Genomic DNA, 15,702 nt, shown 5'->3' on the forward strand with positions numbered 1-15,702 from the left:
AGGTATTAAAATGTGACTTGTGTCCTATTGTCTGAGTCCTATTTCTCTGACTCCAATTAAATGTCCTCCATTAATCTTATCTCTTTCTCCTTTGTCTGAATTCTTGTTCCTCTTTGACCACTCTCAATTTTTTTTCCTAATCTATATACCAGTTCCTCATTTGTATCTCAACCTGTGTCTTACATGTTACTAAACTATTATTAAGTTCTTGATTTTATGTTTTTATTATAGAATTATCTTATTATGTTGGAATTTTTTCTATTTCCTTATCAGAAATTTTGGCCCAAATTGTCTAGATCACCATTACCAAATTTAGAAATAATTTTATACTAGTAATAATTCATATTTTATAACTATACTTTGCTGCTATATAAATTATTCAGCTGACCTCTCACTCTTACTTAAGGCTCATTTATATCTCGGTGACTATAATTTAAACTCACAAATAGACAGTGGAAGAGAAAATGTTGAGGAAAAGACCTGTTAATCCAGTTTATTTTTTATAAGTTTAACAAATAGTGCAATCTAGTTTATATATCAATTTCTTATATAGTGGATAATTGTGGGAGAGTCTTCTTGGTTTCAACCAGCTGGAGACCTAAACAACAACAAAAAATAACTGTTTTCCTCCTTACAGTTCTAATAAGATATTATTCTTTGGTGAATATTTTAAGAAAATGTCTATCCTCTGACCAGTCGGGTAACCTTCCTAAGAAATACTTCATCCTGTATAGCTTGGCAAACATCATTAGGTAAATCTTCATCAATAGAGGTAAATTTTACATTTTTGAGAGAGGTTACTTAATAACTTTATTATTTAATTAATACGCAGTGATCTGTTCAATTTTTCTTTTACATATTACGTGACCAAAATTATTGTTGATAAAGTCCCATATAAATTATGTGGATGAGCCACTCTCTGTACATCCAGAAATAATGCTGTATACTAATATTTGAATGAGGAATTGTCTTTCCAGGATAAATGGAATTATAATCACAAGGGAAAAAAGGTATTAGGCCTAAAAACAAAAATCAGAAGAGACCCATTAAGATAAGTCAAATTCATTTATTAACTTAGCAATTTATTTTGAAACTGCTAGGCATTAGGGACTAATAAGCCAAAAGAGGAAAACAAAAAGATGAAATCCAGACTCTGGGCGCAAAGTAATATTTGGAGGTTGTACAGGAGCACTAGCTTTCAATCATTTTATTTTCAGGACTGCTTTGCACTAAACGATCGTTTGAATTTTCACCCGCATTAATATGTTTACATTAATTCAGCTTCCAGCTTAATTAAAATTTCAGTAAAAGTTAATAACATTATAAATATAACTATATGTTAAAATAAAAGATGCACTTCTACCTTTTCATGAATTAAATTGGGAGAGAGAGCAACAGACATGTTGCATTACAAAACTGGTAAGCTGAAAAGTTAGAATACAGATGGAAAGCACTTATAATTTAACAAGATAAAAAATAAGAAAAATGTAAAATTTTGTCCTTAAGTACAGAAAATAATACTTAATAAAAACATAACTTAGAAGCAGAAATATAAAGCAATAAGCACTAATGGTGGTTTTTGCACTAAAGGAGTAAGTTGACTGTCAACAATGCTAATGCAATCTAAAGTGAAATAATATAAAGATACACATAGTGAAGACAATATGATTCTATTATCTTGATTAGAATCACCAGAAGAATAGTTTTTAATTTTGAAATTCTTATTTTAAGAAATCCATAAATGAGTCATATTGTTTCCATAGGATTTTGATCTGGATGACAAGAAGACTAGAAAATGAATCATATCATATAAGAAATTTTATGAAGAAGTGTGCATTTTTACCTGAATAAGACATAAGTATTTGAAGGTCTCCTATTCAGAACAGGGGTTTGGGCTTATTATAATGAAGAAGATACTGACAAGTTTGTCTTAAAATGGAATGCTTTCTTTCTGCCCCTAAAGTTCAAGAAGAAGCTGAAGGAACTTTAGAAATAATTTTAAAGAGGAGATTCAACTATCTGATGAGATACTGAAATAGAAAACTAGGTAAAAACTAGGTAACCTTAAAGCTTCCTTCTAATCAAGACATTCTCTAACCTTATGAAAACAATCTAGTAAATTCACTGTTGTCTTCATAAAATCTATTCTCATTTCTCATATGCTAAGGGATGTTTGCATTTATCATACGGTTTATATTTTGCATAGTATTTATATAACTTTTTATATCTTTATAAATGTATAATTTGTGGCTCAGATTTTTGGTCATAGTCTAAATTAATCTCATCTTAATAACTTTATATTAGAATCAACATTTTTTTTTTTCAAAACTGGTCTTCTGAAACTTCTCCAAACTAACAACCACCCTTAGTTTAGAGGGAGTGGAGACCCCATTGTAAATTTCAACTTGTGTTAGTTTCACAGACCCCACATAACAAATTTTCACTAATCTGGTGGCTTAGAACAACAGAAATATTTGGGAGACAAAAGTAGGAGGATCACTTGAGGCCAAGAGTTTGAGTCCAGCCTGGCCAATATGGTGAAACCCTGTCTCTACCAAAAATAAAAAATAATAATAAAAAAATAGCTAGGCGTGGAGATTGAGAATCAGGGGGTTGAGGCAAGAATCGCTTGAACACAGAAAGTGGAGGTTGGAGTGAGCTGAGATGGCACCACTGTACTCCAGTGAATCTATCCAAACAAACAAATAAACAAAAACAGAAGTTTATTCCCTCACATTACTAGATACCAGAAGCTAGAAGTCTGAATTCAAGGTGTCAGCAGGGTCATACTCCCTCAGAAAACTCTAGGGCAATATCATTACTTGCCTCTTCTGTCTTCTGATGGTCCCAGGTGTGTCTCTGCTTGTGGCAGCATAATCCCAATCTCTACTTCTGTCTTCACATTGCCTTCCTCTCCCTATACAGTTTCTATGTGTACTCTTCTGTCTCTTATAAGGGATACTCATTAGATTTATGGCCCACCCTAAACCACGACGACTTTATCTCAATCCTTACCTTAAGTGCACCTGTAAAGGCCCTATTTCCAAATAAAGTCATATTCTGAGGTTCTGGGTGAGGATGAATTTTGAGAAGCACTATTCAATCCACTGCTCTACTAAGACAGGAAATGAAACACTTATGCTTTGCATTTCAACAGGGGCTTGCATTTTACATCCGTCCTCTTATGTGATTAATATTAAGTATCTTTACTAAAGAAACAATGTAAGACTTGTAATTCTCTTTCATGAAGCAGCAGCAGAGAGTTTGCACTATTTAAACATGGTCATGTTTCTTCTATTGATTTTTTTGCAATAACATGATGAGATTAATTTCAGAAAATATTTCTTAAAATTTATCAAAACAATTCTCATGTATGTGATTGAAAGGTAAACCATGTAATGCATTAAAAGTGAAGAATCTTTGTAACTCACTAAATTGTTCTTATGTAAGAAATGTTTCTACAGTCTATTAATAGAACACTGATTTGCCATCCTGGATGATCCAATTTTGGCTTATCGATCCCAGAAGCTAAAAAATATATTGAATTTCAGACAAAGTACATAGATATAAGACATCAGATTAGTTATAGAAAGAAGGTGCTTTCAGCAAATTATAAATCAAATTAAGATTTGTCTTTAACACTGCTATGGGTATATATTACAAGCACCTTAATTTATTTTTACCTTAGGAAGAAAATGTTGATCTAATCATCAGTTAATTTGCTGAAGCCACATGTGACATGTACAGATAGTTATTGGTGACTATTACTTTATTTTTATCCTTAATTATTTATCACTAATTTATAGAACACTAAGTAATTGCATTTTACAGCTGTGTTCTTTCAGAAATTCTTCAACTGGTGAAAACTTTACTCTCTGATTATGTATGCATCCAAAATGTCTTTGGGGATTTTTGAACTGTAGTCTTCTGTTATGCTCCTTGAATAGAGAATGTTCTAATAGTCTCAATAATAGTAAATATCCCAAAAAGTTAATTTAGGAAATATACAAGTAACAGAGACTGTATCTAAGTTGGGGATCAAATAGTAAACCAGAAACTGAAATAAAGTCACATTAAATATGCATTCAGAATAAATGGACACCAGAGGTCCAGTTTTGTGCTAATTGTCATCCTTTTGAAGAATAAATGGACTCTGAGGCAGTGAGTTTGGTCTGTGTTGGGGGAGGGTGCTCATGAGGGTGTCCACTGTGATCATTACCTGGAGAACCACCAATGAAGTCTTCTAAATATGGTGTGATTTATATATTTCACCCTCCCCCTACCCCCTGCAAAGGATCATTCTTCTTAAACTTGAATCTTTTAGCCCATGTTGGGGTATATATTGGTCTATATACTACCTTCTTTTTCTTAAGTTTCAAAGGTAGAAGGCAAAGGATGAGGATGTTGTTTTATTTTCTATGGTTTTACACATGATAAATTAAGAGAATACTACTTGATATTGTGATTCTTTTGCTGCACTCTTACAACCAAGTCTTTCAGTAAAATCAGGACCAAATAAATTTTGACCTTTTAGGAAATCAGTGATACGTGGGATATTTTAGAAACAGAATATTAACTGCTAGTGAGAAAGCCTAGGAATTGCAAATTTAGTTCTTGATTTATGTAGTCGAAGCTTAAATAAGACTAAAAATTATTTTATTTCTGCTTTTTAATTTCTCTCTATATCTATTGAGAAATGAAAAATGGCAGCGCATTAACAGCCTTTTAATTACTTTCTGATGCCCTGATGAAGCACGATAATTTAAAAACTCTTGCTTAACATCAGCTTGTAGACTAAGATCATTAAATTTTGTGTCACAACATCAGAGTACTATTATTTTATGCTCCTGGTTTATCACATTAAAGCTTTTTCTTAATGAGCACCTAATAACCTTCAGGCTGCCCTGCCTCTTCTGAAACTAATGAGAGGAGAGCCAGTTAGACTATTAATAGGACTAGCCCCAACATATAATACAATTTTGAAATGTTTATTTCTGCTGAATATCTGAGATGGAAGTACTGGGTGACAGTTGCTCCTCAGAATAGATCTACAGACACCTGCAAGGATCACCTCTATCCAGGGCATTTGTGCCCATGTTTTCCTTGACAAATCATAGTTGTGTACATTTATGGGGTATTTTGATATATGTATACAATGTGACATGATTAAATCAAACCAATTAACATATCCAGTACCTCACTTACCTATCATTTTTTATGGTGAAATACTTGAGAAGTATACTTAATGTGTCACTCCCCCTTCCACTGAGTGTGAGGCACAGGAGATTGCCCTGTAGCCCAACCTTTTGACCATTTCTTGTTCGTCTGTATTGTTTACATAATTGAAATAAAATAAACATTTTTCTTCAGTAAAGTAGAGTTTATAGACATAAATTTTTGATGAATAAAATAGCTTGAGGTTGTTAATGTTTTGAAAAGAATGACAATTTCATGCAGATGCATTGAGAAAAAAGTTAAACATTATTGATTCTTAACTAATCTTCAGGTTTGTGAAATGCATGAAATTATTAAGTAGTTTGAAGTATAACAAAAATACATTATTTTGTTAATGACAGGTCTTTAAAAACACAGCTAGAGCATTAACTGATGTCAAATACAAAATAAAAGAATCCACAAAAAAAAAAATCAGAAGGTTGAACTTTGCAAATTGTCTAACACAGCACACAAATGCAGCAGAACTTTTATCTTTTAATGGGTGAAAAATTAACAGATTACCTGGAAAGAAGATGACTTGCTAAGATAGTTCTCACACTATCACTATAGTGAAGAACTCAGCATCTTGTTTAAATTTTGAAGGGATTTCAAATTGATTACATTAAATAAAATCTCAAAACATCTTAGCTTTTATCGTATATTTTCTTTTAGATAAAATCTATATGGAATTTTCTATGTCACTTAGGCATACAAAGAAGATTATACAAATGATGAAGGGTTTCCAAACTAATCCTTTATAAAAAGCAAATGATTACTCCTTCTTTTCCTGTAATGCTGTCTTTATCCTTGCCCAGTCAGTATTCATACGTCAGTGTATATCCTGATTTTCTTACTGTGCACCAATTTTTAAGAGTAAATATCTTCTCACAGCTCAATTCCAATGCAAAAGTGGTTTACAACATAGAGTTCTACTGAGTATAGGTTTTTTAAATCCTACAGAAACATGTAGATACTCAATCAAATGGCTATAAAAGCATTGTTTTTCCCAATATTCTGCTCTTCCGTTGTTGAATCGGTTTACTAATTCAAAGCTTTACATGACCCTTTTAAATGCGGATTATAATCAAAGTTCTTAGATGTATAATTCTAAGTACATGTAGGATAAATTAGAGCATTATATAAAATAAAGCATAAGAGAGGTAAAACAACTAACACAGGAAAACAGAAAAGACAGTGGGGTCCATGGATAATTATCTAACAACCATCAATACAATGCTATTGTTATTTTTATACAATATTATTGTATAAAATATGTTCTAGGTTTTATGATATGTTCTAGGTTTTACTACATATATTTAAAGCTCAAAGGTGCTGAAAGCATAGCATTGAATAGATTATGAATAAGACTTTTTTTTTTTTCCAACGTAAGAGGTGAAAAAAAGTAGAATGTGATCTTATTCTATCTCAGCTGGGAACGGGTGCATCATGTGACACAAATATTTTGCCACCCTGTCCTCAAATGATCACAAAAATTTGTGAGCATTTATTTTGAAATAACTTGAGTATACTTAATAAAACCTGGGATCTATCTTATTTCATATAGAAAAGACTATTGGGAATATTATAATGAAGAGGAAATAGTTGACAATCTTCGCAATAACCTAAAATCACAATTGTGTACAAGTATAGTTTCATAAGAATATTGGCACTGTTTAAATACTATGGAGTTATTAGCCTTGCCTTTTATATTAGGTGAAGTATGAATAGATCAAATACTCTAGAAGTACTTATGGTATCATTATGTATTGATTACAATAAAATGATAAAGATTTAGTATACTGAGCTCTTTTTCTATATATGTTTTATTGTTGTTATTGTTGTTTAATTTTAAGACTTATGATAAAAAATTTTAGAGATGGGTTCCTCCACTGGTTAAAGTAATATTTGAGTCTATTTTTAAAAATTAAGAAACATGATGTATTCCTGACAACTGACACATTCAAATATTTAGAGTTGATAAATTTATCAAGGTAGGGCACTTGTTTTTCCCTTCAGGCTATAGCACATAATGCAATGTTTTCTCATTTAGATATTATTTTTCAGTTTACTCTCGATTTACAAAATCTACTCAAACTCACGATTTATTCTCAGTTTGGCTCTGTTGGTTTTTGTACTAAAGGGTGTTATACAGCATAAGTAATAGTGACACTAAAAAAAAGGCCATATCACATTTTGAAACATGTGAACCAGCCAGCACTAGCCAAGAAGGACTTAATATTCTCCTGCTCCTGAGTAACATAACCATAAATTTATTTGGCTTTTGGCCTCACAAGAATGCCGTCTGGTATGTTTTTTTAAAATTTTCACCGTTTGTGAATTCATAAATGCAGTCACTTTTCCATCTTTTCCATAGCTTCAGCATATACTAGGGATGTTATGTTAGCAGTTTCTTCAGTAGCCTCATAAACAGATCAACAATTTTTTTCTGCTTTTTCTTGATGTATGGCATTGTTGATTCATTAACGTTGAACTTATGGCCAATGGTACTATAACTCATATCCAAAGGAAGCTTCTGTAGTATATGTTATTTTCTCCTTAAAGCACATTGCAGTCTTCTTGTGTTTAGGAACACTAGGCAGTGTTTCAGCACTGTATTAGACTGGGTAGTTTATAAAGAAAAGAGGTATAATTGACTCACAGTTTTGAATGGCTGAGGAGGCCTAAAGAAACTTACAATCGTAGTGGAAGGAGAGGCAAACACGTCCTTCTTCACATGATGGCAGGAAGGAGAAGTGCCTAGCAAAAAGGGGGAAAGCCCTTTATAAAGCATCAGATCTCATGAGAACTCACTCACTGTCATGAGAACAGCATGGGGAAAACCACCCCCATGATTCAATTACCTCCACTGGTTCTGCCCTTGATATGTGAGGATTATTACAGTTAAAGGTGAGACTTGTGTGGGGACACACAGGCAAACCATATCAAGCACTACGTTTGGGGGCCATTTTTTTTTCAAAAAATAAAACAAACAAAACACACACACACACACACACACACACACACACACACACACACATCCCTAAAAGGCTGAATAGATTTCAAATAAGACTTTTTTTTTTTTTCAATATAATAGCTAAAAAAACCAACAACAGTAAGGTAGCGTGTGCTCTTAATCTATCTTGGCTGGGAAAGTGTGCATCATGTGACTCAAATACTTTACCACCCCGCCTGCAAATGATCACAAAAGCCCATGAGCATTTATTTTGAAGTAACAAATTATAGCAAGCAGGTGCGTTCTCAAATACTTAATCTGCAAACATGAGGATCTACTGTATTTTGACTAGAATAGAAACCTAGGGCAAAGAATAACGTTTAAATGTAACTCAAGTTTATTTGATCTCTATAATCAATGATATAACTTAACATCTTTTAAAAATATTGCTTTGTATAATACAAGATTGGTTTACTTGTAATTTTTAAATTAATGCAAATATTGTTTAAATCAAACAATCCAGAATTTAAGGTATTTTTATATACAATTATAGTCCCATATTAACATTAAGGTTAATAACAGCAAGAAAAAATACTATTATTTTCTTTTCAGTTTTTTACAAACAATAAATTACATTTCAGTTTATATTTCTGAGGGTGTTGACAAAGCTATACAATTGAGTGAACAGAATCACAATCAAAATATGGAAGATTTCCAGAGAAAATTTCTTCATGCCACTTTTTAGTCAGCTACTTCCTCCACAGCCCCATCACCATCGATCTGTTTTCTTCCTATGTATTTGCCTTTTCTAGAATGTCAAAAAAATGAAATCACATGGCTCACTGCCTTTTCAGTCGGACTCCCTTCATTTAGCAATTTTCATTTGGGATCCATATATGATCCAGCACTTATCAATGTGTCATACTTTTAAATTGATAGGCAGAATTCCATTGTGTGGATGCACCTCAGTTTGTTATCCATCACCCAAGAGAAAGGCATTTTGAATTATTTATAGTTTTGGGCAATCACAAGTAAAGCTTCTATAAATATTCACATACATGTTTTAGCATAAACATAAGCTTTCATTTCACTTAGTTCGATACCTAGAAGTGAGACTGCTGGATATTTTAGTAAATGTATATTTAACATTGTAAGAAACTGTCAAATCTTTTTCTTCTAACATAGCTGTACCATTTTGTATTCCCACAATCAATGTATGAGAGTTTCATTTGCCTTTCCTAATTGCAAACATATGGTCTTTTTAGTTCATTGTTACTGTTGTGGTGATGATTTGCTTGTTTGTTTTGAACGTTAACCATTTTATTAAGTATATAATGACATCTTATTGCCAGATTATGTTGTTTTTTCCGTAACAACTAATGATGTTGGGGATATTTTCATATGTTCAACTCTATTACCTTTCTTAATTGAATTTTTTTGTTTTTTATTGAGTTTTGGAGTTTTTTATATATACAAGCCCTTTATTGGAGGAGTGATTGCACAATATTTCTTAGTTTATATCGTCTTTCTAATCATTTAACAGTACATTTCAAGTGCAGGGATTCTTACCTTGGCTGTTGCTTTTATAGTGCATGTTTCTGGTGACATATCTAAGGAATATTTGTCATATTAAAGTCCACAAATATATTTTCTTATGTGTTCTTCTAGTAGTTTTATAATTTTAGTATTCAAATTTAAGTTCATGTCCTTTTGTGAGTTAATTTTTATATGATGCAAGGTATGGATCAAGATTCTTTATTTTACTGTTTGTCAATGTCAAAACTTTCAACACCATTGTTAAAATGTTATCTATTATTATTTAAATGTAAATAAAATAATAATCATAAAGAATGAGCCTATTTCTGAACACACTACTCTCTTCTAGTCATCTGTGTATATATCTGTAATATGACACTGTCTTGATGATTGTAACTTTACAGAAAATCTTGAAAGTAGGTAGTGTGATACCTCTAATCTTGTACTTTATCAAACTTGTTTTGGATATTCTTATTTATTTTCATTTCCATGTAAATTTAAGAATCAATGTGTTAATTTCAGTAAAGTTCTAGTAGAATTTTAACTGTAAATTTGAATCAATACATTAATTTATTTACAATTGACATTTTAAAATACTATGCATTCTAAGACATAAACAGTTTTCCATTTTATTTATATAACTTCCCATTTATTTAGGTCTTCTTTGATTAGTTTCAGCAGTGTTTTGTAGTTTTCAACATGCAAGTACTAAAAATATTGTATTAGTTTTATATCTACATTGTTATGATTGTTATTTGTGTATTCTTTTGTTGGTTAAAGGTTTTATAAACAAACACCTGAAGTAGACTGTTAATGGTGTTTAGGTCTTTTCTATTTTTCTGATTTCTTTCATTTATTCTATTAATAACTGAGATATGAATGTTGATATCTCAAACTGTAATTGTGGATTTGCATTGTTGGGATTTTAATTGCTATCTTTCTTTAGTTTGTTCCTTGAAAAGTACATCTGCTTTATCACTAATGTTTCCCAGATTCTTACATTCTTATACATTTAGAATTTATGTGTTTATATATTAAATGATTTCCTGAAAATATTTTTAAATTTATGTATTGTGAGTGTGTGTGTGTGTGTCTATCTGTCTGTCTAAGTACAGTCAGCATAGTTTTTATTTTCTTTCTGTATCTGATTATCACAGTATATGTATATTCCAGGTCTGTTGCTATACCCTGTGGATGATAGCATGTAGTGCTTTCTTTCTTTTTTAAAAACATGAGCCATGTGCTCTCTTGGGAAATTATTTTGGAAAATCTTTATATTTAGATTCTAATTTTAAGATCATTTCCACTATAGAGGAGGACCCAATGCTATGCCAGGCACTGGGGAACATTACCTACCTGGTATTTTATATTTAATTAAAAATTAGTATTAGTATTTTTGAACACAGATCACATAAATTTGATCTGTAAATGCAGGCAAAGGTGAGCTTTGTGCTATAACTTATAATCTCCTTTGTGCTATAACTTTGTGCTATAACTTATAATCCTCCACCTTTGCTCACTGCCATGGTAAGCCTCACATCAGTCTTCTTGGTATAAGGGCTAGAAAAAATATATTTCTGCTTCAACCACACACCAAGGGTGTTTGCTTTTGGTATTTCTGTTTTATTTGGAAGAGTCACCCACCTTGTAGCAGCACGGAACTTTATGTATGCTCCCATTTTCAACAAAGCCATGAAAACTAAAGTTCAAATTATAAGACTTAGAAAATACTGTCAAAATAAAAATATGTTTCTGTGAGTTCCTGTTTCACTGAGATTATAACTTGCTGCTTCCCTATTCTCCTTCAAAAACTTTTATATTTCTGAAGGCTCATTTTTTATGTTTTGACTTTTGGTTAGAATTGATACATAAACAACCATGCTACTAGAAATGGGACTTCATTACAAGGATTTTAATTGCTCATTTTTCTTTAGTTTGTACGCTGGCAACTTGCTTCCAATAATATTTTCCAGATTCTTGCTGTTTATTAAGGTGGTTTGCTTGAAGATACTTTCCCTAATTTCTTTGAATTCCTATGGTATAACATCCTACTATTTCTTATTATGATACTTCGTAGATTCTCAGCTTATTAGATACCATTTTACTCTCTTTATTTTTATGTGGTGTTAAAATATTCTATCATTCAAAGCTTTTACATTTGTTTTCTTTAGAAAGGGTATAAGCAACATACAACTTTTGAGTTCTTGCCTTTTTTATATTTAGCCTACTGCCAAACATGAATTGAGAATATTATTGCATATAAATTCAGATTCAGAGTATTTCCCTCATTTTGATGAAAATCATGCATCACAATTTTAATATGGTATTAAATATCATATGTTATTATATATTATAATATTTGTGAAATTACGTTTCAATGTTGTATAAGAGTCTAGTGCCAGTTACAAATACATGTCAGTAGCCTTTGCTTACTTGAAGTAGGAGATTTCAGTTCCCTTTAGGTTTAGGACTCTTGTTATCCAGAGTGCAGCTATGGGTGAAAATTTTTCATTTACTCTGCATATGAATCTATAAGATCAGTTTTCCAGCATCTATATAAATCAAATGAGGTAAATGCTGTATTAAGAGTTCACGTTTCATGCTATTCCCCCATCCCATATTTTTCATTCCTATCTGTTTTGTTCTACTCCATAGAATTTTACCTCATAATTGTAAGGAGCTTGATTTGTCATTACTTTTCTAGCTCTTGAGTTAGAAGGTTTAGAATATTTTCAACCTATCTTTTGTCATCTTATATGTATTCAAAGCTATAATTTTATTTTAAGTTGTAGTTTAGCTATACTACAAAATTTGATATGTTGCAATTTTATTTTTATTTCACTCAAAGTATTTTCTAATTTACTTTTTTCCTACCCATGAATTATCTAAAACTATTTTGCTTAATTTCTTTTTTATTTTTCTGATAACTTTTCTTTCCTATTTACTATAGTCTGTCTTATTCCAATTACTTATATTATGTTGTGGCTTGTTTTTGGACTCAGCTTATGACCTATTTTGGAAAAACTGCCACGTGAACTTAAGAACAGTGGGTATTTAGTAGTTGAGAAAATGTCATTAAAGTAAATCGTGTTGTTCAGGTTGAGTTTTCCTTCTGTAAGATGGATAGAATATTAGATCCCCTCAATTTTCTCAGAGGTTGTATTTCACTTGTTAGGTCTTTTTTGTTTTAGTCTTGTTTCTATTCCTAGGGCATAGCTGTTACTCATACTGTGTGCCATGATGCCTTGTGTAGGTCTCTTATTCTCATCTTTCTAGATTCTGAAATGAATGACATGAAATTGATCATACTTTTCTGCCTTGCCTGGTTTTGAATTCAATACTTAAGAGATTCTGTTCAATTGAAACTGTACATGTATGAGTAAACCATTGCAATTATGCAGAAATGCACCTGTCTCAAAATATCTGTTTTAATAGATACTTTTATATTTGAAATATATATATATACACACACAGACACACATAGAATATATACAATGTTTTCTGTAGGAAACAAATTTTCACTGTGATAATGCAAATGAATTTGTTTTTCACAAGAATTTAATGATATAGATAAATAATAATTAGCAATTTTTCTAATTAAATAATATATTAATCATAGAGTTTAACAACTTCTAAGAATTTGTAAAACAAGGGATTTCTTTTTTTTCTACTTTTTTTTAATTATTATACTTTAAGTTCTAGGGTACATGTGGCACAACGTGAGATTTGTACATATGTATACTTGTGCCCATGTTGGTGTAACTGCACCCATCAACTCGTCAGCACCGCATCAACTCGTCATTTACAGTTCAGGATAGAACTCCCAATGCCATCCCTCCGCCCATTCCCCTCCCCATAATGGCGCGCAGTGTGTGATGTTCCCCTTCCGGAGTCCAAGTGATCTCATTGGTTTCAATTCCCACCTATGGTGAAACTATGCGGTGTTTGTTTTCTGTTCATTTTATGATATTGGCCTAGAAGTGAGGTTCCAGCTGCATCCATGTCCCTACAAGGACACAAACTCATCTCCTTTTATGGCGCATAGTATTTCCATGGATGTATATCTGCCACATTTTCCTAATCCAGTCCTGTCACTGGATGGACATCTTGTTGATTCCAAGTCTTGCTATTGTGAATAGCACCACAATAAACAATACATGCCCGTAGCAGCAAGATTTACAGTCCCTTTGCGTAATACAGTAAGTGCGGATGCTGAGTCATCATGCTATTTCTAGATCCATTGACGGAATCGCCATACTGTTTCCGCATGGTTGAACTAGTACAGTCCCCCAACAGGTAAAAGTGTTCCTACTTCTCGACACATCCTCTCCAGCACCTCGTGCTTCCCTACTTTTAAGATCGCCATCTACATGGTGTGAGATGGGTATTCTCATTTGTGGTTTGATTTGCATTTCTCTGATGACCAGTGATGATGAGCATTTTTCATGTTGCTGTTCGCGTATGAATGTTTCTTGAGAAGTGTCTGTCTACTTTGCCCACTTTTTGATGGGGTTGTTTTTTTCTTGTAAATTTGTTTGAGTTATTTGTAGTTCTGGATATTAGCCCTTTGTCAGATGAGTAGATTGCAAATATTTTCTCCCATTCTGTAGGTTGCCTGTTCACTCTGGTGGTAGTTTCTTTTGCTGTGCGGAAGCTCTTTAGTTTAATTACATCACATTTCCACACCTGATCTTTGATAAACCTGAGAAAAACAAGAAATGGGGAAAGGATTCCCTATTTAATAAATGGTGCTGGGAAAATTGGTTAGCCATAAGTAGAAAGCTGAAACTGGATCTTTTCCTTACTCCTTATATGAAAATTAATTCAAGATGAATTAGAAACTTAAATGTTAGACCTAATAACATAAAACCCTAGAAGAAAACTTAGGTAATACCATTCAGGACTTAGGCATGGGCAAGGACTTCATGTCTAAAACACCAAAAACAAAGGCAACAAAAACAAGGGATTTCAATGGGTGAGATTCATAGCTAACATACAGTGATCAGATGTAGATCTTGAGTAATTTTAATTGGCTTGTGTAATTTTAATCTGTAGCAACTTCAAGCCTGCTGAGGATATTTTCTTGTTGGAAAACTTTTTGTCTTGACACCAATGATACTCTTAAGTGGTCATCTTGCCTACTTTGTCATTTTTCCTTCTCTGTTTTTTCTCAGTTATCTTCCCCTACCAAGCCATTTCTAGCTGTAATTACTCAAGATTGGATGTTAAGCGATCTGATCTGATCTGATCTCTTTTTATACTATAGTCTACCCATAAGCATTGTATCCATTCACAAAAATGCAATCATCACCTATACTCAACTGTGTCATTACTTTTATTCCTAACTCCTGTTTTTCCACTGAGTACTACCCATTTATCTAACAGTCTGATTGAAATTTTATACATGTCCAAGGAAACTCAAATCTAACATATAAAAATCCCAAACGATCACGTCCCTTCCTCTTCTCCTTAACTGTTACATTTCCTGTTTGATTTCTTAGTAAGTGGCCCAATTCAATTCATTATTGCAAGCCAGAGAACTAGCAATAAAGCATGGCATGTCCATCCCCTTCACCCACAATGGTTAATTTCTCACTGAGTCCTCTCTGCTTTTCTTCCTCGACATTTATCAGATCTAACCTACTTCTTTCTCTCTCTGTCACCTAGTTCAAACTAACAGTTCCCATTGGTACATTTACAACATCCTTCTCAACGTTTTCATCTGCATTCACCCTGCCATCTGCTCTCGACACTGCAGATGCAGTTATCTTTCTCCCTCCCCCACCTCTAAAATCTGATTATATAAGCTTCTCCAAGAACTTCAAATACATTAAAAAAATTTAATCATTGTTAGGATAAAAACAAATCTTTATAACATGGTTTACAAATTCTCCATCTAATGTTAACTTTTAATTGTATTGTACTTTTATTTTCCCTATTCCAGCCATTCTGAACTTTTTTCAGACCTCTACCATGGAAAACTGCTTATAATTTTCACT

This window comes from Rhinopithecus bieti, unplaced genomic scaffold (assembly GCF_001698545.2).
Source record: "Rhinopithecus bieti isolate Rb0 unplaced genomic scaffold, ASM169854v2 scaffold_20206, whole genome shotgun sequence".
NCBI classification, from domain to species: domain Eukaryota; kingdom Metazoa; phylum Chordata; class Mammalia; order Primates; family Cercopithecidae; genus Rhinopithecus; species Rhinopithecus bieti.